Here is a 27190-nt window from a genome sequence, read left to right as displayed (position 1 = left end):
TTCTCCTCCACATGTTTCCTTGAGGACTTCTTTGGTCTGTTTATACGGTGGTGTGCGACGTGGCACCGCTACGCCTGACAAGTGCCGCAAATCGCATATCTTCTCTTTATATGTCCGATCAACCGTGCAATGGCCAGAGTGAAAGCTGCTATTCCTGTAAACTACCTTCTCTCTCTCTCTCTCTCTCTCTCTCTCTCTCTCTCTCTCTCTCTCTCTCTCTCAGCAGTAGCAGCAGCAGTAGCATCAGCAGCACCCTCGGCCGGGCATCACAGCCCTCCCCGCCCCACAACTCACCCACCATACAAAAACCAACAACAGCTAACCACCACTGCCGCGCTCTGCCTTCCTAAATCTTGACACCCCCCCTATTTTTCAACTCAATTTTCTTCCCCCGCCACTTAAGAGCTCCGTCATATCATCAGCAGTCATAATTAACGTTCAAGATATCGCCCAGACGATAACAACGAGCTGGGGACCCGAGGCGGCCGGCGGAGAGCGACCACCAGACGATAGGAACTGAAAACCTTCGCGCTGGTCTCGACATCACGTGGGAAACTGTCAGTCATCCAGGAGGTTCCCAGAATCCCCACAGGCAGAGTTGATCCCGTTGACACACACCGCCAGCCGCCTCCACTGACCACACAGACCGACTTCCCGGGGCTGGGCGGTGCACACGAGGTTCCTGCACCCGACATTTGGCATTCTAAACAGGTGTCAGGGGTTCCGCGCGCGCTGGGAGCTGCAGGAGGGCCGGGCGTCAACGATATGGGTCATTTGGCTGACATAATACTCGGCGAGCGTCACATGAGGGAGTCGGGGCATGTCCTGATGATCTTCCTGAGGGCGGGGCAAGTTGGGACCGTCACCAGGTGGGCAGTAAGGGCGTCCCGTGGTGTGGCTTACGTGGGATTACCGTCGTGAGCGGCAAGTTTGGGATGGCATTGTGTTGCGTGCGGGCGTACGGGTACATGAGGGTGAGATGTGGCGGCGGTGGCGGTGATGGTGGTGGTGGTGGTAGTGGTGGTGGTGGTGATGGCGTCGTCTCCTCTCCTGCCCGCCTTCCTTGGTGACACTGATTGCTGATATCGCCTCTTCTCTCTCTCTCTCTCTCTCTCTCTCTCTCTCTCTCTCTCTCTCTCTCTCTCTCTCTCTCTCTCTCTCTCTCTCTCTCGTAATTACCTCAAATGATACACCTTTTGGCAGGACGAGACTTAATCACTAATATAAATGCTCGGTGTGCTGGATTAAACGGTGTGTGTGTGTGTGTGTGTGTGTGTGTGTGTGTGTGTGTGTGTGTGTGTGTGTGTGTGTCCCCAAATTCGCTCTTGTTTTCCTCCTCTTTCCAAATTAAGAGGAGGATCGGATGCCTTTCCCACTATTATGCAATACCAAGGTAGTCTTAATCTCTACAAACCCCAAAACCACCTCCCTTTTGGTGCAGTGGTTAGCACGCCTAGCTATACGAATCCGCGGGTCTGGGTTCGAATTTCGGCTTAGGCAGTTCATCCAGCTGTTAATTCTCCCTTTCGGGCTGGTCGATTAATAGGCACCTGGGGGAAACCTGGGGATGTTACACTGTGGTAACCCGGATGTCACACCTGCCCTGTGTCCCGGGGTAATGGGTTATTTCCCGCCACAGGCTCAAGGGCCAATGTGACGGAGATGAGGATCGGAGCTACGCCCTCAATTTTATCTTTTTTAATCCACGCCTGTTCTGTGCTGGGTGTGTATACCGCGGCCACGCACTGAAACGCCTCCTCCTCCAGGGTTCTTAAAAGTTATGAGACGCGTTCTTACTACTGTTACATTCGGCAAAACTCGGAGCAGCTACACTTGTGGAAGCCTCGGCTATATCCACGGGTACTGTGATCTTATTTAATCCACGCCTGTCCTGTGTATACTGTGGTGGGGTGTACCGCGGCCACGCACTGAAACGCCTCCTCCTCCAGGGGATTAGGATGGGGATGGTCGCGTTCTTACTCTTGTTACATTCGGCAAAAGTTGGAACAGCAAGTTATGGGCCGCGTTCTTACTTCTGTTACATTCGGCAAAAGTTGGAGTAGCAAGTTATGGCTCGCCTTTTTGCTGTTACATTCGGCAAAAGTTGGAGCAGCGCCTTCTTATTTCTGTTACATTCGGCAAGACTCGGAGCAGCTACACTTGATAAATCCTTGCCTATATCCACGGGTTCTGTGACTGACTCTTCACGAATACTTATCTCCTTTTCCTGTGGCACATGCTCTATTAACTCCACTATGGCCCGATTTTTCTATACCATTTTTTTTACAGCAATGAAAGTCACCACCGACACCGCCCGATGCTGACAATTTTCAACCATCGCCGAGTGTTTGAAGGTTACCCACATGCTGCCCAGATCTCCAATCAAATCTGACTTCATCAACTTCATTCAAGTGGAGCCCCAGGGGACAGCATGGGCCAACTATAAATAAAATTCGCCTGGGCCATTAACAGACTGGGGTCGTTCAAGAGGCCTCACAAGACAGTCTATAGGCAGCACTTAAAAAAAAAAAAGGAAAAAAAGCCCGCTAAGCAAAAGATAGTTAGTGTGAGATATTTCGTATGGTTTCCCCACATTTTTTTACCTCCTGTATCAACACCCAACACTAGACAAGGTATTCTCGCAGTATTTTGTGGTTGGTTTGAAGGCTAACAAACTTGCTGTGACTGTGGAAGTGGCCCTCAAGCTAAATGTTATCTGCCTCCTGCTCATTTCCTGCTCCTAATGCTCCTCCGTATCTAATCCTTCCACGACTTCCTCCAAACATCGCTCCCTTTGTCTTTTACTTCCAGCGTTGTGCACACGGAGATTAAAATGGGGATGTCTCCTCCTTCTCCTCCAGTTCCTCCTCCTCCTCCTTTTCCTTCTCCTCCTCCTTTTCCTTCTCCTTTTACTGCTGCTGCTACTGTTTCAATTTCTCTGTATATTCTTTTTGATCCTGGTACTGCTTTTCTACGTTCAGTCTGTTTCTTTTCCACCTCCTATTCCCAATCCTTCCGGTGATGGCACAGGACGTCGTTACTTGGTTATTCCAGAGTGGTGTGACTCTGGCCAGTATTCTCAGACGTTTTCGGCTCTCACAATAACTGTTTCCAAAGTCCACAAGTGGTATTAGTCGGGTTTTCAGTACTTTTTTACATTCATGGTTTGGAAGCCTTGTTAAACTATCACTAGGTTCATAAAAGTACCAATGGATATACTAACACAACAATCTCACGAAAGCCTGTCAAATGTGGGTACAGAAGCCTTGTCAAACTATCACTAGGTTCATAAAAGTACCAATGGATATACTAACACAACAGCCTTGTCAAACTATCACTAGGTTCATAAAAGTACCAATGGATATACTAACACAACAATCTCACGAAAGCCTGTCAAATGTGGGTACAGAAGCCTTGTCAAACTATCACTGGGCTCATAAAACTACTCATGGAAATACTAACGCAACCTCTATCGATGTCTTATCAAATGTGGGTGTGTAAGCCCCAAAAGGTTTAGAATATAGGCCTTAAAACGACAGGGCGGCAAGCTTTAAACATCAACAATAAGAAAACATATCATGAGTCTTGATTAAGCTTCCGGTACGTAGCCTTTACTACTTTACCGCTTCGCTGGTTATATACAGAACGTTTTGGTGAAGTTGATTATTTTACTAATTGTCAATGCGATTCATGGATAAAGCCAAACTCTGGTCATTTTGCCAAATGTTCGGCTCGCTTCCAAAGGAGTATCCCGCGGTGATGGGTTGTCTCCCGTTTTAGGATCAGGGGCCAATGTGACGGAGATGGGCACTGAGTCCACGCGCAGCTTTAGCGGACACTCCCAACTCTACCTTTACCTTCCCAAGAAATCGAAACCCGGGTACGATAACAAAATCTTAAAAGAACTGTCAGGTTACTTTGCAAGATTACCCAAAATGCGGGAGATTTGGAGAAAAAAATCGCTTATCTCGTCATTCAGTCTGCAAAGTCTTCACACAGGTAAAGCAAAGAACAAAGCAGCCGGCGGTTGTTACCTGAACTAATGTCTTTATTAAGATTATTGTATAGTCATTACATCATCCTTTCCTCGTCCCTCTATCATCTTTTCCTTGTCCCTCGATCTATATATCCTTTCCTCACCACTCTATCTATATATCCTTTCCTCACCCCTCAATCCATATATCCTTTCCTCGCCCCTCAATCCATATATCCTTTCCTCACCCCTCTATCCATATATCCTTTCCTCGCCCCTCTATCTATATATCCTTTCCTCGCCCCTCTATCTATATATCCTTTCCTCGCCCCTCTATCATTCTTTCTTCCTCCTTCTAAGTATAAATCGTATCCTCGTCCCTCCATGTCTCTCTTCTCTCGTCAGTATAAACCACAAATCCCCTTAACCTCCCTTCCCTCTTGCCCTCTAGTCCCGATCGACCGGCCTCTCGTTAAGATCGCTATAAGCACTGGGCGGGGCCGCGGGTGTCACCAGATGGCAGTGTTTGCTCGTCCGGCGACACGGGGGGTGGGCAGTGTGTCCCCGGCCCGCCCAATGATACCCCACGGACCGGCATTTACACGTATCCAGCTCCGGACAATTGCCGCGTGTATAGGAACGGTGTGATTAGCGCCGGTTTAGCCTCGCCTCGGCTGTCATTTAGCTTCGTGCCGTTGAAGACACGCACACACTCACTTATTATGTCTTTTTCCTCCTTTTTTACTTTACTGCTACTGCGACTGCTACTGGTTCTGCTGTTTCTCTTTATATTATAGTTACTGGTACTGCTATTGCTTATCTAACTTTTGCTTTTTCTTCTGCTATTTCTCTTATTCCTGCTCCTCAATATTCCCCGTATGTTTCTCCTCTTCCTTTTTTCTCTTTATAATGTTCTTGACTGCTCTTAACTGCTCCTCTACCTCTTGTTTGTTCCCCTTCTATTCTTGATCCTTATATTGTTCTCCTTTTAATCCTTTCTCTATGCCTTTCTTCTAAACTTTGTCCTCCTCCTCCTCCTCGTTCTTCTATCCCCATACTTAATCTTCTGCTCCTCGTTTCTTCTTTCGCTCGCTCGTTCCTTCTCCTCCTTCTATTCTTGTTCTTAATCTCCTCCTGCTCTGTCTTGTTTCTCTTTTCGCTCGCTCTCTCGATATTCCTTCTCCTCCCATTCCTGCTTCTTAACCTTCTCCTATTCCTGTTCTTAATCTCCCCCTGCTCTGTCTTGTTTTTCCTTCTCCTCCTCCTCCGACCCTACTCCCCAGTCCGCGTGCTAGCTGGCTTCTTTATCATGCACCTGCCCTGCTCTCCACCTCCCCCGCGCCCCAATAAAAAGTCCTCCTGAGTGGCCGGTAGTTATCGAATTAATATGGCTCACGTGCGTATCAAGAGAGCGTGCGTTCGAGGGTTGGCGGTGCGGCTTGTAATGAAGGCGATGTGTGTCACTTGAACCCCTATTTGAGTGATCAGGAGGGAGGGGGAGAAGGTGGGGAGGGGTGTACTTTGTTTGTGTGGAGGGGGCGGGGCGGGGAGTATGTTTAATCTGTATTCAACATTAGGACTTTAACTCGCGTTCTTGTCTCCACTTTAGCTTCTTCTAGAGTTCACACAAGAAGACCAGCATTGGTATCCCTTCGGTATTACCAGAGAGCGCTGCCAAAACCCCTCGACTTCCATGGAGTTAGATTTCGACTCGCGTTCTTCTGCATCTTCTGGTCTCTCTGGTCCATTCACGCATTTCATCAAGGTCTTCTTACTTCGGTGCAATCTTTCAATCTCCTTCCCTTTGACCCGTTCCTTCATTCCCACGAGGTCTTCTTTAGTGTCATCTCCTCATCTTCCTCCCTCTGACCTGTACTCTCATTCCCTCGAGGCCTTCTTCAGTGTAACCTCATCTCCTTCCCGCTGACCTTTACTCTGATTCCCTCGAGGTCTTCTTCAGTGCCATCTCCTCATTTTTTTTCTCTAACCTATACTCTCATTCCCGCGAGGTCTTCTCCAGTGCAGTCCTTTGCCATCTCTTTCCCTCTGACCTGTACTCTCATTCCTTCGAGGTCTTCTCCAGTGCAGTCCTTTGCCATCTCTTTCCCTCTGACCTATACTCTCATTCCTTCGAGGTCTTCTCCAGTGCAGTCCTTTGCCATCTCTTTCCCTCTGACCTATACTCCCATTCCTTCGAGGTCTTCTCCAGTGCAGTCCTTTGCCATCTCTTTCCCTCTGACCTATACTCTCATTCCTTCGAGGTCTTCTTCAGTGCAGTCCTTTGCCATCTCTTTCCCTCTGACCTATACTCTCATTCCTTCGAGGTCTTCTTCAGTGCAATCTTTAAATCTTCTTATGTGTCTTCCTCTTTCTCCGTTTGCCCTCACATCGATTATCAATACATTTTTTTTTTCTCACACGTTTCTCTTATTCCATTCACGCTATCACGTTTAAAATCTTTCCAAGGCCTGGTCTGCCTCCCTCTGTTCCCTTTTCCTTCACTTCCTTTAAGTATCTTCCTCACACGCTTCTTTTTCTTTCCATTCACGCTATTATGTTCAAAATCTTTCCAAATACTTGTCACTCTTCCTCTTTTCCTTTTTACCCTTCGCTTCCTGTACTCGTATCTTCTTCTCACGCTTCTTTTTTCCATGCACAATATTTGATTTAACATGTCTTTCCTTTCTTTCTTTCTTTATCAGTATTCTTCTTCTTTTTGCTTTCTACTTCCTTTATCAAGACCTTTTTCTCTCTCACGAGCTTGTTCTTTCCATTTACGTTATTACATTAAAAATATTTCCAACTCCCGATGTTTCCCTTTTCTCCCATCATTCTTTAGTTCCTTTAATAACACATCTTCACACGTACGTTCTCCCTCTTTCCCTTCTATTTACATCCCCCGTTTCTTCTTCCCTTAACTGCCTTTATCAAAACCTTATATCTCACACTCTTCTTTCCAAGCACACAATTACTACGTTCATTCCCCTTTGAAGTGGCGGCTATTTACACTAATTTACACTAACGCCACCTAAACTACCTCCGCTATCTTCACTCAGCACAAAGGTAACAGCCACAGCAACAACAACAACAACCCGACCGACTGAGTGAGTGAGCGAAGGAGTGCTCGGCGCCGTGGTATCGGAGCTGGCCGGCCGTAACCATAAACACCGCTATCATTAAGCTTAGTGTTGTCGTCGGCCGGAGTGACGGCTTGCAATACGTATAGTAAGGGGTGACACTGGTTTGAGAGAGGGAGAAGGGTGGGGGAGAGAGGGTGAGATGGGGGAAGGGAAAAGAGAGAGAAAGAGAGGGAGATGGAGAGTAAGGGAGCTATTAGAAAAAGAAAAAAAGAATGGAAATGATAGAAAAAGGATAGAAAGAAAGAAGAGGAAGAAAAGGGGTATAAAAGTGATGAGAGCGAGAGAGTAAGTAGATTAGATTAGAAGGAGAAAAAAAGAAAGGGAAAAGGAAGGAAAACGACAGATAGATAGATAGATAGATAGATAGATAGATAGATAGAGAGAGAGAGAGAGAGAGAGAGAGAGAGAGAGAGAGAGAGAGAGAGAGAGAGAGAGAGAGAGAGAGAGAGAGAGAGAGAGAGAGAGAGAGAGAGAGAGAGAGAGAGAGAGAGAGAGAGAGAGAGAGAGAGAGAGAGAGAATATGGAAATGAAGTAAAAAGAAACAATGAAAGGAAGGAAATAAGTTACACAAAGGACTGAGAGAGAGAAAATGTATGCCACAAGACCGTCCCTTCCTGTAACGCTAAACCCATGCAGCATCCGCCACCTCTACCTCAGCGCTGGCAGAAGACGGCATTAATCTGTTATAGACGAACACGAATTTATAACGCAGACAAGTACAAATCAAGGTAAAAATACTTGGAATAGGATTAGGTCACGGCAGGATAAGTTTGATGGATATTACTACAAAGACGAGGACGAGAAATGCGTTAAAGTAAAGCACATCGGGAGGAACCTCAAAGCAAACGACTCATTTCATTACATGCTTCAAATTTTCCATCGTATTGCCAATGGATCGCGGTAGGATAACTTAGAAGGACACTGTTGCAAAGACCAAGACGAGATAAGTGTTAAGGTAATGCACGTTGGAAAGAACATCAACTCAAACGACTCTTCCTTTCATTACATATTTGAAATTTTCCGTTGTATTGCCTATGATCAGGGTTGAAAAGTTTGAGGGACAAAGACAAAGGCGAGGAATGTGTAAAGGTAACGCAAAGTGGGAGAAATCACAACTCAAACGACTATTTTCATCACATACTTAAAAAATCAACCTGTCAACGAAAATAACACTCATTCAGTTTCACGATGACTGGAGTCCAAAACAAAACATGCTGACGAGGTGAGGAAAAAACGAATGCGCCACAAGTTACATCCACCAAAGCTACAACTTTCCCTCGTGACTCCGTAAATTATATTCAATCACACAGTGGGAGCATACGCTGGGGGTGCTCCTCACCTACCCTATATACGACGCCAAGCCCGGGGGTCCCTCCGGGCGAGTCTCAGTGCTGGCCCCCTTCCCATCCTGAGTACCTCCAGGCAAGATCTATCTACTTGCTCAAGCCACGAACTCGGTGGGCGTCTCCTTGGCCTCCTCCATTCAGGATTGTCTCTTATAGAGACAACTCGATGAGCAGGGTCAGCTTCAGGGTAACGTGCCACGTGCCCGTATAGCCGGAGTTGGCGTTGACGGACTATGCAAGTATTAATATGTCGAATCAGTCTCACGGAGTAGTCGCCGGTTTGACACAAAGTCATTCCAGCGATATCCCATGATTCTGCGTAGGTATTTTTTACCAAAGGCAACAATCCGTTTCACTTAGTGTCCATATCTCACAGTCATAGAGTAAGACAGGGAGCACAAGGGGCTTGAAGGCCGATCCGGATCTTTGTCCTGCACAGATATCGACAACGCCATATACTCGTGCTCAGCGAGTCCATAACACCGTGGGCCAGGCCAATCCGCCGTAGGACTTCCTGGCGAGACTCATGCACCGTTGTTCTGCACTACGCTACCAAGGTATGTGAATTCCGAGATCTCAATGTCCTCGCCACAAGCATGCATAGACTGCACTGCTTCATTTAGCAAGCCTCCAAACACCTGCACCTTGGTTACATTATATTATCCTAATACAGTGTCGCTGAACCCGAGAAATAGAACGTGCTTAAAGGGGGAGGAAAACGAATACGACGCAAGTTACATTCACCAATGCCATAATTACCTCTTACGATTCAGTACATCATACGAGTGCATCAATTTATCCTATTAAAGTGTCGCTGAACCCGAGAAACAAAATAAAACACGCTTACAAGATGAGGAACAGACGAAAACGCCGCAACCCACGTCCATCAAAGCCATCATCTTCCCCCAAGTTTCCTTTTCCAGTGTCGTCGCAAGGAAGTAGTCGGGTTCATATACTCAAACATTTCGGGGCTTACACAACCACATCTAGTAAGGCTTTCGTAGAGGTGGTTTTGTTATTATTTCCATGAGTAAGGATAGTTTGACAAGATTTCCGTACCTTGAACGTGAAATAAAAACCACTCATGAGAACCCAACTGATCGGGACCCAAGCACACATATTTGACAAGGCTTTCGTAGGTGTTTTGGGCATTTCCAGTAGTTTTATGACCCTGGTGGTAGTTTGACCCTTCTTCTGCACCATGAACCTAAAAGCACCCTCCAGCGAACCCAACTGATCTTTTTTTGTGGCCTTTGGAAAGATTTGTTGTGAGAGTCGAGAGCGTCTGAGAGAAAGGACCGAAAGCGCGTATTTTCAAACATCGGCACGCCATTTCGCCAGTTTGAAAAGCCTCTCGTAGAAGTTGCTGGGACTTTCATGGACCGTTTTATGATCCTAGTGATAGTTTTACACGGGTTTTGCATCTTGTACGGGAATATACCCAAGAAAACCCTGTTAATAAGTTTTTGCGTCTTCGTAACAGCCCGAACCAAACTATACAATCCCATACAATCCAAAATGGGGAGGTCTTCGACGCCACACTAAATACACAAGACTTTTCTTTGTATAGTATCATAAAATTTGTGAACTTAAATATAAGCACCAGACACTATACAAGGAAATTTCGAAGGCTCTGGTATTGGTTTGGGAGCTTACTAACCCATCATGGGGAACTGTGAAACTGGCCCTAAATGTTGTTACCAGCGCAAAGATAATCTGTGGTCTTGGAAAATAGTCGTAATAGGAGCCCGAGACGTTTGAGAATATGGACCTATAAGTGTCAGCCTCCACACTCGGTCCCGCTTGTGAAATGTAAAAGGGAAACACACGCTCTCCGCCTTTTCCTTGGACATTTAGGGTCGCATTATAAGACATTTCGCCGCCCAAGAAAACATAATGGACAAGGCTTTCGTAGGAGTTGTGGGCATTTCCAAGAGTAGTTTTATGGCCCTTGCGGTAGTTTGACCCTTCTTCTGTACCATGAACCTGAAGAAACAGCCAGTAGAACCCAACTGCCCCCCTCTTTGAGCTTTAGAAATAGCTGATATGAGAAGCAAAAGTGTCTTATAATTCCAACCATATTCTCGCCCTGATGATTAAGAGATGCCGAGGGAGATAGGGGATGAAAAGGAGGTTGGAGGGTAGAATAGAAACTTGTCAATAATTAATATCCGTAGAGGTAGGAGGAAAAAGGTCACGGTAGGTATTATTTTTGTCACTCATTCGGCAATATTTACACCAATTTTATCTCTGAACTTCTTTTATTTTTTCTGTATTGTTCTCTCTATATGTCTGTTCATCTCGCTATAGGTCAATCTTATGTATTTATCTCTGTATCTATCTATCATTGTAAATATTTCTATTTCATCTATTTTTCCATAACTATCATTCTGTATATCTATTCATCTCTCTATCGATTTATCTTACGTATCAACCTCTATAGCTATCATGGTATATCGACCTATCTCTCTATCGGTCTATATAATCTGCCTAAAATAATCTATCCCTGCGCATCTATATTAATCTCTCTCCATCCGTCAATACCCTTCAGCCTTTGGTCAGTGGTCGCTTCCAATACCTTAGGGAAGTGATCCTTTCACATACACTCGAAGCTCATCTGACAAGCATAGAGTGAGTACGAGTGTTTGCTGAGGAGCCTTGACGCAGCTTCCAGAGTCACGCGGGGCAGAGCGGGGATGTATACACGCGACACGAACAATCTCTGCACAAATCTACGACAATGGACACTCAGCAGACGGATATCGCATAAAAATCCTTGATATAACGAAAGAATAGATAATAATAACAATAAATTAGGTGCACATCAATATAAAGCGGGACTTTTAAACGTTAATATGTACAACAACGTGACGTGAGCGCTGGAAATAACATTCAGTCCTCCCGTGATTTCTTTTTTTTTTTTTTTACATCTAAGGAAACAGTTCAAGGGCTCAAAGAAAAAAGAAAAAAAGCCCGCTACTCACTGCTCCCGAAGAGAGGTCAAAGGAGTGTCCAAAAAGAGAGAGAGAGAGGTCAATTTCGGATGGCAAACAATGGCACAAAAACTTATTAACAAAAGAGACAGATGATCAAAATGCATAGAATTTAGATACACAGACACGTATGCAGACGTAGGTAAAGAGAAGAGCTGTAACGTTATTGAACTATAAATTTTTGCCAGTAAACTAACTAAAGGAAGGCGTATACAGACAAACCACGAGGTATATTCATTATCTGGAGGGCTGTTGAGGCTGTTCACTTAATATACGGACGTGGTGGTGAACGCGTGACCGTGCAGCGTGAGTTAACATCATGGCGACGACTGACTCTCTTACTTGAACGGAGGCGGTGCTGCGCTTTGATACGCTTTCTTGTCTCTCAGTAATGCCCTCTGGAGTCTTGGTTATATTTAAAGTTATATTTCTTATCTTACTTATTATTTTATCTTACTTATATTTCCATCATTGTTTATCTTTGTGGATCAACAGATTAATCAACGGACAACATCACATAGAAGGGACTCATTCACGTATTGCCTTGAATGTGAACGGAATGAGGCCCAAGAAAAGCGTGTTAGAGGTGATAACTTTTAGCAGATCTGTTTATAAGTGATTAATAAGAAAATAGTGCGATACAGAGGCGGAAATCTCTTTAAAACTTGGACCCTTGCTTATAAATTGCTGACATTTTCTATGGGGTCAAAAATATGATGGATAAATCACCTCTAAAATCGCTGCGATGTCAGAGTAAGCAAGATGGACGGCAGTTTTAGACAGAAATCAATATATGCTAATAAATTCAACAGATCGTCATCATTTGAGACCGGAAGTTTAGGCACTAAAAAACATTAAAATAGGCAGGCAAAAAGGCATTTATAAACTACAAAAAGACTAAAAAAGGCATTTATTGATGAAAAAGGCATAAAAAAGGTATTTATTTTCTGTATTAAAAAAATGGTTAAAACGCTAAAATTATAAAATTATAAAACATTAATTCTCGTGGTTCACTGCTTTCCCACATACTTTGCAAAATTAGACACAGTTACCGGTAGAGAATATATCACTGACAAATTCTCTCACCAAATCGCTATGTTTTCTACAAGACTTTTCATTCACTTCCGGCATATGACGCCTGGTGGTGGATGGGCTGGAGAACACTGAACCCGCAAAACAAAGGAAGTGGGCAGGCCAATTTGGGCCATCTGGCGGCAGCAACAAGCACCAACATTAACGAAAAGATGTGTTACACTCGGGGTGCCAGTAGAAAATGTAGAATTTTAGCTGTAACTAATGAAAATGACTGGATATACACCCTTGAAAAAATAAAAAACGGCAGAATCATAAGTTTATACTGTGCTGACTCTGGGCCACGACAGCCCGGCGACTCGGGGTATACGAGGTCTTGGGTGTGAAATGTTGATGTGAAAGGGTCGCACATGATCGGAAAGAGGTCTAGAAACGATCGCCGGATGTTGATACGGCACGGTGTGAAGGAGGCCTAATAGTCGCTGGGTTGTCGTGGCCCAGAGTCGGCACAGTGTGAACGGGGCCTTACTTTGTTCACCTATTATAAGTTCAACGCATGATATTGTAAGTTCTATCTAGCTATTAATACTGGTAGACTTCAATCCTTGTATCGAAAGGAATGAACTAATGAAACGGGCTTCTCTAACTTAATGATTTTGACGTCAAGATAATCATGTGCGTTTTGGCACAAAGCGACACATTTCCATGGACATGTTCTCCTTCAAGACATTCCCCATGGACATATTTCCTTTCAAGACATTTCCCTGTGGACATATTCCGCTTCTATACATTCCCACGTGGATATATTTCCTTTCCCGACATTTCCCTGTGGAAACTTTCCCCTTCAAAATATTTTCCCATGGACATATTCTCCTTCAAAACATTTCCCCGTGGACAGGGAGATCAAGGAAGGGAAAGGCATCAGTCAGTCTGAAATTCAAGGCAGTGTTTCAGGGTGTCTTCGGCAGAGATACAAGACAGTCTTGATATGTTCACCTCTGAGTGCCGGGGATCGAACCCAGGCCTGTTGGGTAGAGGTCAGGACAGCCAACCAACTGAGACACAGATAAGCTAAAAGGTCACCGTATCAGAGACCACTGGTGTACATATCGAGATTAGATTTTTCACTGTTATTGCAGTTTCTCTAAAATTCAAGATGGTGTTTGAGGGGATCTTCAGCGGAGGTTTAAGACAGCGATTAAGAGGGAGGTCTTCATGGCGCAGGGACAAGGGAAGGAGGAGACAGTGTTTAAAGGGAGAGAGATCTCCATGAGGGAGGAACAAGGGTGAGGGAGGGAAGGGTGGAGGAAACGAGAGAGAGAGGAAGTTAGAGGAAAGAAAAAGCACCAGTCAGGCAGAGATTGAAGACCATGTTTAAAGGAAAGGAGTGTCTTCATGAGCGAGGGACAAGAGAGGGAGGAGATACTGTTTAAGAGAGGTGTTAGGCCTCCATGTTTCTGGCAGAGATTCAAGACGAGTATTTAAGGAAGGAGGAGGAGAAGAAGGTTTTCATGAGGAAGGAGCAAGGACGGTGTTTAAGATAGGGAGGTCGTCATGAGTGAGGAACACGGGAGGGGAGGGGGAAGATAACGTTTAGAGCAGGATCAACAGGTTTTAAGAATCCTGGTTTCAAGAGAGGGGGACAAGGCAGAAGGAGGAGACAGTGTTGAAAGGGAGGGAGACCTTCATGAGGGGGGGACGAGGCAGAAGGAAGGAGGGAAGGAGCGAGCGAGGGAGAGGAAGTTCAGGAAAAGAAAAAAAACATCAGTCAGGCAGTGTTTAAGAGAGAGGGACGAGGCAGCAGGAAGGAGGGAAGGAGCAAGCGAGGGAGAGGAAGTTCAGGAAAGGAAAAACCATCAGTCAGGCAGTGCTTAAGAGAGAGGGACAAAAGTGGAAGAAGGGAAGGAGCGAGCGAGGGAGAGGAAGTTCAGGAAAGGAAAAATCATGTCAGGCAATGTTTAAGAGAGAGGGACAAAAGTGGAAGAAGGGAAGGAGCGAGCGAGGGAGAGGAAGTTCAGGAAAAGAAAAAGGATCAGTCAGGCAGTGTTTAAGAGAGAGGGACGAGGCAGCAGGAAGGAGGGAAGGAGCAAGCGAGGGAGAGGAAGTTCAGGAAAGGAAAAATCATGTCAGGCAATGTTTAAGAGAGAGGGACAAGGGTGGGGATAATATTTAAGAGGCAATATTTAAGAGACAGACAATATTTAAGAAGTCTTCATGAAGGAGGGACAAAGGAGGGAGGAGGCAGTGTTTAAAAGAAGGAGAGAGAGATCATCACGAGAGGGGGACAAGGGAGAGGGTGGAGACAATGTTTAAAGGGAGGAAGGTTTTCATGAAGGTGGGACAAGCCAGAACGAGGAGACAGTGTTTAAAGGGAGAGAAGTCTTCATGAGGGAGGGACAAGGGTAGGGAAGGGAAGGGGAGGGAGAGGGGAGCATCGGCAAGCCTCCCCGCAGCTGTGTTTGTTGTGTCGGCCGCGTCCTGTTAGCCGTGTCGCGCTAATGTCTCGGCGGCCCAGGTGAAGGAGGAGACTGACCCGACCCCATGGCCATTACGCCACGTCTCTCTCTCTCTCTCTCTCTCTCTCTCTCTCTCTCTCTCTCTCTCTCTCTCTCTCTCTCTTAGTATTTGTAGTGTAACTGTTAATCTGTTTGCTCAGTCATTAGTTGAAATTTGACAGACTAGCATTTTCCTCCTTGTCTGTCTGTCTGTCCGTCTATCTGTCTGTCTGCCTCTATCTATCTATATCCTTGCCAATATAGCCACTAAACTATAGACAGAAATTTGGCAAACTAAGCATATTCTCGTTATCTGTATGTCTGACTGTTTGCTTGTCTGTCTATCTGTCTGTCTGTCCATCGATCTATCTGCTTGTCAATAAGTTTACCCCACTATGAGGGCAGAAACGTGACAGACAGACAGACAGACAGACTTGCTATTTGACAGTCCTCGTTACATCACATCAAAAAGCAAGAAATGATACTACTACTACTACTACTTCTACTACTACTACTAATGATAATAATGAAGATGATGATGAAGTGAATCGTACAAATAGAAGGAACTCACGTCTGTTGTCAGTAAGATTTCACTTCCTTAAACAAACATAGTCATAAATGAAAGAAATTATTATGCTCGTGTGAAAAAAAAAAGTTTATACTCGTAAAAACTATCTGGCTATCAGTATGAAGAGAGAACAGCCCTAAAATAATGGACTACAAGCATTACTTATCATTATCAAGGGGGCATACACTATGGCAAAGCGCGGCCTTTTAATGTCCCAGTGAGAGAGAAAGAGTGAACTAAGTGAACTAAGGCTTCCGCTCGGCTGTACCTATTTACATCACTTTAAGTAAAGGCTATTTTGTTACCTCACCATCTTCAATCAACTTGTGAAGCAGGCCCTGACGAGTGAGGTAACAGTCTGAGCCTGAATACCAACAACAAACAGTCACACGTATCAACCTCCATAACCACCTAAAGAATAGTAACATTCATCTCCGTGTCCTTAACCCTTGAGGACACTACGGTTGGAATTATAAGACACTTTCACTTCTCACATCAGCTATTTCAAAAGGACAAGGAGAGGGGGTCAGTCAGGTTCTAGTGAGTGTTTCTTTAGCTTCACGGTACAGAGGAAGGGTCAAACTACCACCAGGGTGACAAAACTACTCCTGGAAATGCCCACAACTCCTACGAAAGCCTCGTCAAACATGTGTTCTTGGGAGGCGAAATGTCTTATGATACGACTCTACAAGCATGGGTACAGATTTTTATAGAGAGAATGTAAGAAAATATGACCTTAAAATAATGGAATACAAACATTACTTATTATTATCGAGGGGGCATACGCTATAGCAACGCGTTCCCTCGGTCCATAACACTACAAGCATAGGTATACAGATTTTTATAGAGAGAATGTAAGAGAATGTGACCTTAAAATAATGGACTACAAACATTATCTATTATTATCGAGGGGGCATACGCTAGAGTTGCGCGTGGTCTCGGTGCTTATCTCAGTAGCGTTAATCCTTGAGCCTACTACACGCATGGGCAGAGAATTTATATACACGCGAGAAATCATGAATGCAAGTGATGGTTTTATAACAACATGCCTCGGCCTTTTTTCTACGTCGTCATCGTCCTATGGTTCTTCATTCTTTCCCCTTCGTCATCGTCCTACGTCTACCTTCAATACGAGCGAACAGCTGCGTTACGGGCGTTTTAACGTTACTCTTCATCGTTTTAAAGCCCGAATTTTTAAACGAATGGACGCCTTTGTTCGCCTGTTTGACAACCCTCTCGTAGATGTTGCTGGGATTTTCATGAGCTGTTTGGTGATTCTAGTGATTGTTTTACAAGACTTCTGCATCTTCAGCGGGAAAAAGCACCCATGAAAACCCGGTTAATCTTATCTGTGGCCTTGGGAAAAGTCGTAATGGGAGCCCGACATGTTTAAGAGCCGATTTCACAGTCCAACACAATGTCTTCGTAACAGCCCGAACCAAACTATAGAATCCCATACAATCCAAAATGGTGAGGTCTTCGATGCCACACTAAATACACAAGACTATTCCGGTATAGTTTCATCAAATTTGTGAACGTAAATATAAACACCAGACACTATACAAGGAAATTTCGAAGGCTCTGGTATTGGTTTGGGAGCTTACTAACCCATCATGAGGAACTGTGAAACTGGCCCTATGAATACAGACCTAAGTCATTGGCTCTGTGAACTCGGCCATAAAATAATAAATCGCCTGCTATACATTTTCATTCGTTTTCCGTCATTAACCTTTTGTTTATTTTTATGGAAGCAGCGTGTGGGTTTGTTTACACTGTTAATATAATGATCTAAGCTCTTGATCAGTCTTCCTCACAACAAAGTGGAAAAAAAACGTGCAAATACCAGACCCAGACTCCTCATTCTCAGACGCTTTTGGCTCTAACAATAAATAATTCCAAAGGGCAAAAAGAAGATTAGTCGGGTTCTCTTGAGTGTTTTTCACATTCATGGTGTAGAAGGAGCCTTGTCAAACCATCACTAGACTCATAAGACTAGCCATGGAAATACACAACAGCCTCTACGAAAGCCTTATCAAACGTAGGTGTGCAAACCCAGTATAATGTTTGAGGAGATTAGTCGGGTTCTCATGAGTGTGTTTCACGTTCATGGTGCAGAAGGAGCCTTGTCAAACCATCACTAGACTCATAAGACTAGCCATGGAAATACACAACAGCCTCTACGAAAGCCTTATCAAACGTAGGTGTGGAAGCCAGGTAATGTTTGAGGAGACTAGTCGGATTCTCATGAGTGTTTTTCACGTTCATGGTGCAGAGGCATTGTAAAACTATCACTAGGCTCATAAAACTACAACCCATAGAATACCACTAACACAACAGCCTCTAGGAAAGCCTTATCAAATGTGGGTACAGAAGCCTTGTCAAACTATCATATCACTATAGGCTCATAAAACCACCCATGGAAATACTACTAACACAACAACCTCTCCGAAAGCCTTATCAAATTGGAGTCTTGTCAAACTATCACTAGGCTCACAAAACTATCCAATGAAATAATAATACAACAGCGAAGCCTTACCAAACGTGGGTGTGTAAGTCCCGAAATCTTTAAGAATATGGACCTAAACTCTTAATCTCTCTCCTCTCTCACAAGAGGGAAAAAGAACGTGCAAAAGTCGACACTATTTATCTCCCCTTGTGATTCCATGCATTGCGATCGCACCAGATTTTCCCTTTGCAGTGCCGTCGTAAGGGAGTAAAGTCCATACTCTCCAACGTTTCGGGGCAAACACGCGGAGGAAAAGAAAGCATGCGCAAACCAAGACCAGGATTACCTTTGGTGCGTGCCGGAAGCCAGCGAACCGGGGACAACTGTAGGAGGAGCCGCGAAGCCACTGGAAATTACTTCACCAGAAGGAGGAGATGGAAGAGAAGTCTGCCCGTGTGTCAACTTGGAGGCGATGTTACTGGGTGACTTCAAGAGCTTGTTGGTACCATCACGGATAACTGAAGTGGGAGCCGCGAATCCACTAGGAAAGTCTTCACCAGGAGGAGAAGGCAAAGGAGAAATCTGCCGAGGTCTGGCGAGGTTACGGGGTTTCTTCAAGAGCTTGGAATGGGAGCTGCGAAGTCACTAGTAAAGTCACCACGAGGAGGAGGAGAAGAAGTCAGCCCGTGTGTCACTTTCGAAGGCGGCGATGTTACTGAGTGCCTTCAAGAGCTTGGTCCAGTCGGAAGTGAGACCGGCTGGCGGGTGGATACAACAGCAGCCAAAGAACAGCCAATTTTAACCAGTCTGCGTCTCCAAGCACCTCTTGCCTTACGTGACAGACCGCCTAGGCACCAGTGAGTCCCCTCGGCGTGCTAGTCAGCTTCTTGGCAGGGCGTGCAGCGGCTCTGATTATGGAGTGTTGTTGTTGTCGGTGTCTCAGCCAGCCAGTCAGCCAGCCAGCCAGGGTCTCACGCCACTGTCACCACCACCTCCACCACCACCTCCGCCACCGGCACCACCACCACCTCCCTCACTCCATCACACGTTCCTCTTTAGTCTCTCATTTGCAACACTGTTTTTTTATTCTCTCTCTCTCTCTTTCTCTCTCTCTCTCTCTCTCTCTCTCTCTCTCTCTCTCTCTCTCTCTCTCTCTCTCTCTAATGATGATGGGATTCTCTCCTCTCTCTCTCTCTCTCTCTCTCTCTCTCTCTCTCTCTCTCTCTCTCTCTCTCTCTCTCTCTCTCTCTCTCTCTCTCTCTCTCTCTCTCTCTCTCTCTCTCTCTCTCTCTCTCTCTCTCTCTCTCTCTCACACACACACACACACACACACACACATGCACATTGCACAATATAACTCAGGTTGAATAATTATAGTATTTTAGCCGTTTCAGTAATCTTGCTCCCTTTCACACACACACACACACACACACACACATGCACATTGCACAATATAACTCAGGTTGAATAATTATTGTATTTTAGCCGTTTCAGTAATCTTGCTCCCTTTCACACACACACACACACACACACACACACACACACACACACACACACACACACACACACACACACACACACACACATTTCGCAGTCATACTATTAAATTTTCTGTCACAGGAATCAAACGAGGTGGACGACGAAGCTGATGATGTTTACAATATTATTATTGTATTTTTTTTTTGCTGTGAATGCGGTGGATTTTTTTTATATATATTTTTAGTTTTTTTAGTTTGTTATGCGGCGATTTTAATTAAGATGATAAGGATGATTACCGAGTGCTGTTGATTTTGTTACTATTATTATCATTATTATCATTACTATTATTATTATTATTGTTGTTGTTCTTTATATAGGCATTCTTTTTTTTCTTTTTTCTTCTTCTTCAGTCACTGTTATAATAGTTTTCATTTCCCGGTCCATTTCCTTCACTACCTACCTACATATACCTGCCCCATTATTATTATTATTATTATTATTATTATTATTATTATTATTATTATTATTATTATTATTATTATTATTATTATTATGTATATGCGTTCTTTTTCGTTTCTGAGTTCGTTTCCCTAACTATCTACACGTGTCAAAATCAACGCATAATGTACTTTCATCAACGCTCTCGATATATCATTTGCCGTCAGTCATAAAACACCGACTAACATATTTAACTCTAATTGTCACTCATTATATCATTATTTTTATTACTACTATATATTTTGTCATTAACATTATTAACGTCTTCATCGCCATCATCATTATTGTTATTGCTATATTTATCACTATTATCGTCTTCATTGCCATCATCATTCTATAATAATTATTACTATTACCATTATTGTTATTATCCTCGTCTTCATCAAGCATCATCATTATATCATTCCTATCATTATCATTACAATTATTAGCATTATTGCCACATAACCACCATCACTCTATCATTATCATTACTGTCATTATCATCGTCTTCATGACATTGATTCTTGCTATTCCTCGCTCTTGCTCGTGTGCAGTAAGTAAGTAAGTAAGTAAGGCCTGCATGCACGGCGGGGCAAGGGCGTGAGTCAGGGGGGGGCAGGGGAGGAGGAGCCACGACACCCTCACACGGCAGCGGCTCCCCAGCGATTGTGAGCGGCGGCGGCGGCGGCGAGGAGTGTGTGCCGCCGCCGCGAACACTTTCCAAGAGCCGTGAAGTCTATTGAGGCATGATAGTGCAAGATGTCCAGTTTATATCGCAGTAACCTTGAGGGCCGTCCATGAACCCGGGCGCACACACACACACACACACACACACACACACACACACACACACACAGACACACACACACACGGCCCGTCTCTATGTTTCTGTCTCTGTCTGTCTGTCTCTGTCTATCTGTCTCTTACCACACACACACACACACACACACACACACACACACACACACACACACACACACACACACACACACACACACACACAGGCACCCCATCACCACCGTCAACACCACCACCACCGCCACCGCCACCACAGGAGTGTTCCCTCCCCCGTCAGGTCGTCAGCCACCAACATGTGAGCAGACCCCGGAGTCCAGCGGCCAGGAGGTGCGCAATATGATTTACCGCTTGTAACCTTCACCAGTGTTCTGTCTCAGCTAGACAGGTATGCAAAAAAGCGCTGATTCACTGAAGCAATCCCACCGGTTGATTTTCCAAGGCCCCACGGCCGGCTGGGCTGCCTTACTACGCTAGTGATCCCGAGAGTGTGAGGAGGAGGCGAGCGGTGAGGCGGCCCACCCCTAACACCGTGCACCACGACACCCACCAAGCGACTGAGTGAGTGAGGCCTGCTACCTGCGGGGTGGTGGCAGGGACTGTAGAAAACGAGATGTGAGCACTGTCGCGCTGGCGGGCGACAGTTGCCCCTTACCTCGCCTCACCTTGCTCGCTGTTTTTATTCACCTTTCTGACTGTCATCACGGGCTCTGGAGCACCACGGAAGGCGAAGCAAGCATCCCAAGGGCTGTGCCAGGCCTGCGTGGCGGGAGCAATGCAGCGCGGAACACGCTAAAGAAAATGGGAGGAGGCGTGTTGCGTGCTCGGAATAGCAAGACACCTGTCATTTTGGCGATAGGCGGGTGAGCGGCGGCATTGTCGGCCGTCGTTACCGGCAGCCGTTCTGGGAACCTGCAGCAGGGACGGCTGGGGGAGACGGGAGAGTACACAGAAAGGGAGGAGGCCGGGAGCCGCACCAATACACCCGGACGAAATTACCGCTGACAAGGACACCGGCGGGTAAAAATAGGAAGAGGATGTCTGGCCAGAGCCGCGGGGACCCCGGCTACAGTGAAGAGGAGGACCGCGCATGGCCGTGCCGCGCCCCGCCCCTGCACGGCCCACTCGCCCTCCTTTGCACGCCCAAGCCCCTGATAAGACACCCATCGCCGCACGCCCACCTGGATCGCCGCGTGCCCGCTCCCTGGCCACTGGGCGCCGTGGTGTGCCGGGACGCCCCTCGCGGCAACACCCAGACGTTGCCCCCACCTCTTACACACGTGCACGCCCCGCACGCCACCCTGCACAGCCCCTGCAACCCTTCCCCACACACTGCCACCAACCTGACACCGAGCACCGTGAGCACTCGGAGAAGCCCTGGCGGTGATGGTGGTGGCGGCGGCGGGGACGGTACCCACACCAACCGCATTGTCACCCTCCGCAGCCGCTGCACAATGTCACATCATCCTTCCCCGCGGCACACATTACCTCCGAGAGCGGGGAGAGGGACGGGGAGGGCGGGAGGCCGGGAGGAGAAGAAAGGGGTTAAGGAGGGAAGGGAGGAGGGGCGCTGGGAAGGAATGAGAGGCCCGACCTAAGCAGACGCAACTGTGGGGAAATGCAGGACGGTGAAGCAGGAAGGCAGGACGACAAGCAGGCAAGCAGGCCACCACACACACTTCATTGCTCTTCCCACACTTCCTATATCATTCCAGATATACATTACGTTAACCCACACAACTCATTTTCAAGTCCTGTGGTGGTACGCGGAGCTGTTGTGTGCCTCCCTAGGTTAGCTGATGCTGAGAAGTAGGGACCATTGAGGAGGCTGTGCGCCACGTCCTTGGCAAAACAATGGACCTTGAGACTACCTACGACCGCTACCTCCAGGCGCAGCACGAGGGATGGAATGAAAATAAAAAGAGGAAATAAAGAAAGAGGAATAAAGAGAAGGAAAGATGATTAAAGGATAAGGGTGAATAGTAATAATAATAATAATAATAATAATAATAATAATAATAATAATAATAATAATAATAATAATAATAATAATAATAAGAAGAAGAAGAAGAAGAAGAAGAAAAAGAAGAATTGAATAAAAATGAAAATACAATGCTGAGAATAAACTGGAAGAGCAATGAGAATATGAATTAGAATAAAAATGAAGAAGAAAATAAGGAAATGAATAAGAGAATTAGAAAAAGATGAAGAAAAAGTGATTAATAATAGGAATAAGGGAAAGAATATTGAGAGGAAAATAAGGGATAAGCAAAAATAAGGAGAAATAAAGAGAATGATTAGAATGAGAAGGAAGAATAACAAAAAGAAGAATAAAAAGAATAAGAAAAAGATAAAGAAGATAAGTAAAAGATAGGGAAGAAAAAACACTGCCGAACGCGACCTCCAAAGCAGCTTATATTATGCTTTCTGGCTACAAGGAACAACGTGCCTATAATCTATCTATCCACTGTGCACCGTAACGAATGAGACGCCAAAAATAAATTGCAATAAACAGAGCTAATAAAACGTGTTAAGCATATTGAAGCAGCAACATATAACGTGTGAATTAAGTAAGTTGCATGATTAAGTTAGAGATCTTTCGTGCGTGTACTGAAACCTTCCCCCGAGCGACTGAAAAAAGCCCGTATTCTTAAACATATCGCCGCCTCAGTTCGCCTGTTTGATAAGCCTCTCGGAGTAGAAGTTGCTGGGCTTTTCATGGACTGTTTTATGGTGCTAGTGATAGTTTTGCAAGAGAAGTTTGTGTATGTGTAATGAAGACTTTCCCCGAGCGACTTTTTGCCCGTATTCTTAAACATATCGCCGCCTCAGTTCGCCTGTTTGATAAGCCTCTCGGAGTAGAAGTTGCTGGGCTTTCCATGGACTGTTTTATGGTGCTAGTGATAGTTTTGCAAGAGAAGTTTGTGTACGTGTAATGAAGGCTTTCCCCGAGCGACTTTTTGCCCGTATTCTTAAACATATCGCCGCCTCAGTTCGCCTGGTTGAAAAGCCTCTCGTGGAAGTTTAAACATATCGCCGCCTCAGTTCGCCTGGTTGATAAGCCTCTCGGAGTAGAAGTTGCTGGGATTTCCATGGACTATTTTGTGATCCTGGTGATAGTTTTACCTGACTTCTGCATCTTGAACGGGGAAATCACCCATGAAAACCCGGTAAATCTTCTCTGTGGCCTTGGAAAATGGTCGTAACAGGAGCCCGATACGTTTGAGGACCTAAAGCCCGTATTCTGGTCAGACGTATCGGCACCTCAGTTCGTATAAGGAGTTGCTTAGCGTTTCATGGACTGTTCTGTGATGCTGGTGATAGTTATTTTTTTACATCAAAGGTCACGGCTCAAGGGCAACAAAAAGAGTACAGAAAAAAAGCCCGCTACTCGCCGCTCCCATAAAAGATAAAAGTAAAGAGTAGCCAAAGGAAAGGTCAATCTCTCTCTCTCTCTCTCTCTCTCTCTCTCTCTCTCTCTCTCTCTCTCTCTCTCTCTCTCTCTCTCTCTCTCTCTCTCTCTCTCTCTCTCTCTCTCTCTCTCTCTCTCTCTCTCTCTCTCTCTCTCTCTCTTTATTTGTCTATCCACCTATTTATCTTGATACACTTTACGACTTCTGCGCCATGAACAGGAAGAAGCACCCCATGAAAACCCTGTTAATCTTCTCTGTGGCCTTGAGAAACCGTCGTAATTGGAGCCAGTCACGTTTACGAATATGGACCTTAATTAAATCTCACCTTACATAATCATCTACCACTTCACCTCTCTCTCTCTCTCTCTCTCTCTCTCTCTCTCTCTCTCTCTCTCTCTCTCTCTCTCTCTCTCTCTCTCTCTCTCTCTCTCTCTCTCTCTCTCTCTCTCTCTCTCTCTCTCACACACACACTCGTACAAGCCTTCTATTTTTCTCTCAACTCCCTTTTTCCACTTTTTTCTTTATTTTTTACTTCCTGTCTGTCCTTTCTTCTTTCCCCCTCCTTTTCCTCTCTTTTTTTCTCTTTCTTTCTATCTCTATCTATCTTTATCTATCTATCTGCCTATTTATCTATTTATCTATATCACACACATACAAACCTATTTTCTCTCATTTTTCGTCTTCCAATTATTCTTTCTTTCATAATTTCTTTCATTCTTTTTCTCTCCCTCTCTCTCTTTATCTTTATTTCTCTATCTCATTCTGTCTATCTATCTATCTATCTATCTATCTATCTATCCCTTGCAGTGACACCCCCATCACCATTATACCTTTCTTCCCTCTTTCTCTCTTTCTTTCATTCTTTCTTTCTTTCTTTCTTCCTTAATTCCTTCCTTTCTTCATTCATTCACTCATTCATTCATTCGTTCCCTCGTTCCTTTCTTCCTCCCTCCCTCTCCACCGACTCATAGCACTGCCAAAAGGAAGAGGAGGAGGAGGAGGAGGAGGAGGAGGAGGAGGAAGGGGAAGGAGCAGCAGCATACATAGGGAGGTGGGCGCCGCGGCTGCACACAATCTGGACTGGGAAATGACGACTCCTCCAGGTACAATTAGCGCTAATGGCAGGGCGCCGCTAATAGGGTAATGCCGAGGCTCGATATAATCACATACGCCTAAACACTATGCTGGCTATAAAGACCTCGGGTGACTCCGACTGTGTGTATCTTATTGCTGCTGCTGCTGCTGCTACGGTACGTCCCTTCGCTATCCCGACCTTCCACCCTTCCTCCTTTTTTTTTCCCGCCTTCCCGCCCTTTTTCCGATTCGTTTCTTCTCTCTTTTTTGTGTTGTGTGTTTGTGGGTTGTGAGAATTGGATTAGGGGATGGAAAGGAAGGTTGGGAGAGGGTTTTGCGTGTGTGTGTGTGTGTGTGTGTTTGTGTGGGGGGTGTAGTGATTGTGTGTGTGGGGTGGGTGGGGTGTGTGTTTGTTTGTATGTGTGTGTGTGTGTGTGGGGGGGGGTTATGAATATGGGAGTTTGTGTGTATTTGTGTGTTAGTATGTGTGTTACTTGTTTCAATTTCTCTCCCCTCTCTCTCTCTCTCTCCCTCACTTCCCTTTCTCTCTTACTAACTCTCTAATCATTTATCAATCTTTTTCTTTCCCTTCAAACACTTTCGATCTTCAGTTTTCCTTTTTTTCTTTCTTTTCACTTTGTTTCTTTCTCACTTCTATTTTCGCTTTTTTTCTTTCTTTTCTAACGTTCATTCATTCACTCACTATATTCTTTCTCTCTCGGTCTTTCTCGCCCACCCAACGCCGCCAGGCCCGAGAGTCCCTCCTGGCAAGTCTCTATGCGTTCCCCTTCCCATCTCGAGTACCTAACGGCAGGATCCATCGACTTGCTCAGCCACGAGGCCTCGAATCAGTCTCACGGAGTAGTCGGCGGTTTGACACAGACATTTCAGCGATATCCCAAGATGCTGCGAAGGCACTTATTACCAAAGACATCACTCTGCCTATCCTAGTTCCTGTTATGTGTCCATGTCCCACAGCCATAGAGTAGGACAGGGAGCACAAGCGACATGAAGATACGGATCCTTGTCAAATCAGTAAACCAGTCAGACAGTCAGTTCCTCCTTCTCTTCTGTCTCCTCTCGTGCAACAAGTCATAAATCACATAGTTTATAGTCAGTCAGCCAGTCAGATCAACCATTCAGTCAGTCAGTCAGTCATCAGTTGTCCTCCTCCTTCTCCTCCTTCTCCTCCTCCTCCTCCTCCTCCCATAGAAGCAATCACTCAATCATTCAGTTAGTTTTCAGGCTTCCTCCACCTCTTCCTCTTCCTCCTTCTTCTACCTCTATATCCCTCTCGCCTCATCCTCCTCCTCTTCCTCCTCTCTAAATTCTCTATCCCTTTCGCCTTCTCCTTTTCCTCCTCCTTCTCCTCTTTCCTTTTTTTTCCTTCTTTCGCCTTTTCCTCCTTTACTTCTTTCCCTTTTCGCATCCTCCTCTTCTTTCCTTTTTCGCCTCCTCCTCCTCCTCCTCCTCGTCTTTCCCTTCCTCCTCCTCTTTCACCTCTTTCCCTTTCTCCTCTTAACCTCCCGCAGAAGCACACCCTCGCAATCACCAGTCCTTCTCCTCTTTCCATTCCTCCTCCACCCCCATCCCCACCCCCCTTCTCACACGCTCCCGGGCCATCGTTCAGCAGGCAGGCCACACATTCCCACCCCACAATCAGCTGTCACCACCCTCACCACCTCCCACCACTCAGCGCGGGACTCGGGGCAGTGGGGCGAGGCGAGGATAATTTGCATGCGGTTCCCTTTGCCCACGTATAATGGCGCGGGAGCTATGAGGCGCTTGCAAGGGCGGCCACTTAACACACACCACATTGTACCTCGCTTTACGGCCTAAGTGACCCCTAATTACCACCCGCTAGATCAAGGGGGATGGAGGCTTATTAGGACGCCCCTAGCTATGTCTCCCGACCCTCCTCCCGACCCTCTCCCTCCCTCTTTAGACAGTGTTGCC

The 27190-nt window shown here is 45.6% G+C and overlaps 1 protein-coding gene across 4 annotated transcripts in view; it reads right to left on the bottom strand.

The window, feature by feature from the left end:
• LOC126998670 (uncharacterized) overlaps positions 1-27190 on the bottom strand; it is a 104847-nt gene that overhangs the window by 18159 nt on the left and 59498 nt on the right. Inside the window, exon 1 of one of the 4 annotated variants that reach the window (XM_050860649.1) lies at positions 22091-22218. The exons of 2 other annotated variants lie outside the window; for them this stretch is intronic. The gene's annotated coding sequence lies outside the window, so the exon portion shown is untranslated. Of the gene's footprint in view, positions 1-18339; positions 19110-22090; positions 22219-27190 lie in introns of those variants that run through there. One more of the 4 variants, XM_050860648.1, reaches the window with a different exon arrangement.

This window comes from Eriocheir sinensis, chromosome 14 (assembly GCF_024679095.1).
Source record: "Eriocheir sinensis breed Jianghai 21 chromosome 14, ASM2467909v1, whole genome shotgun sequence".
NCBI lineage: Eukaryota > Metazoa > Arthropoda > Malacostraca > Decapoda > Varunidae > Eriocheir > Eriocheir sinensis.
Note: the sequence above shows the minus strand (reverse complement) of the source record. Positions and strands in the feature narration are given on the sequence as shown.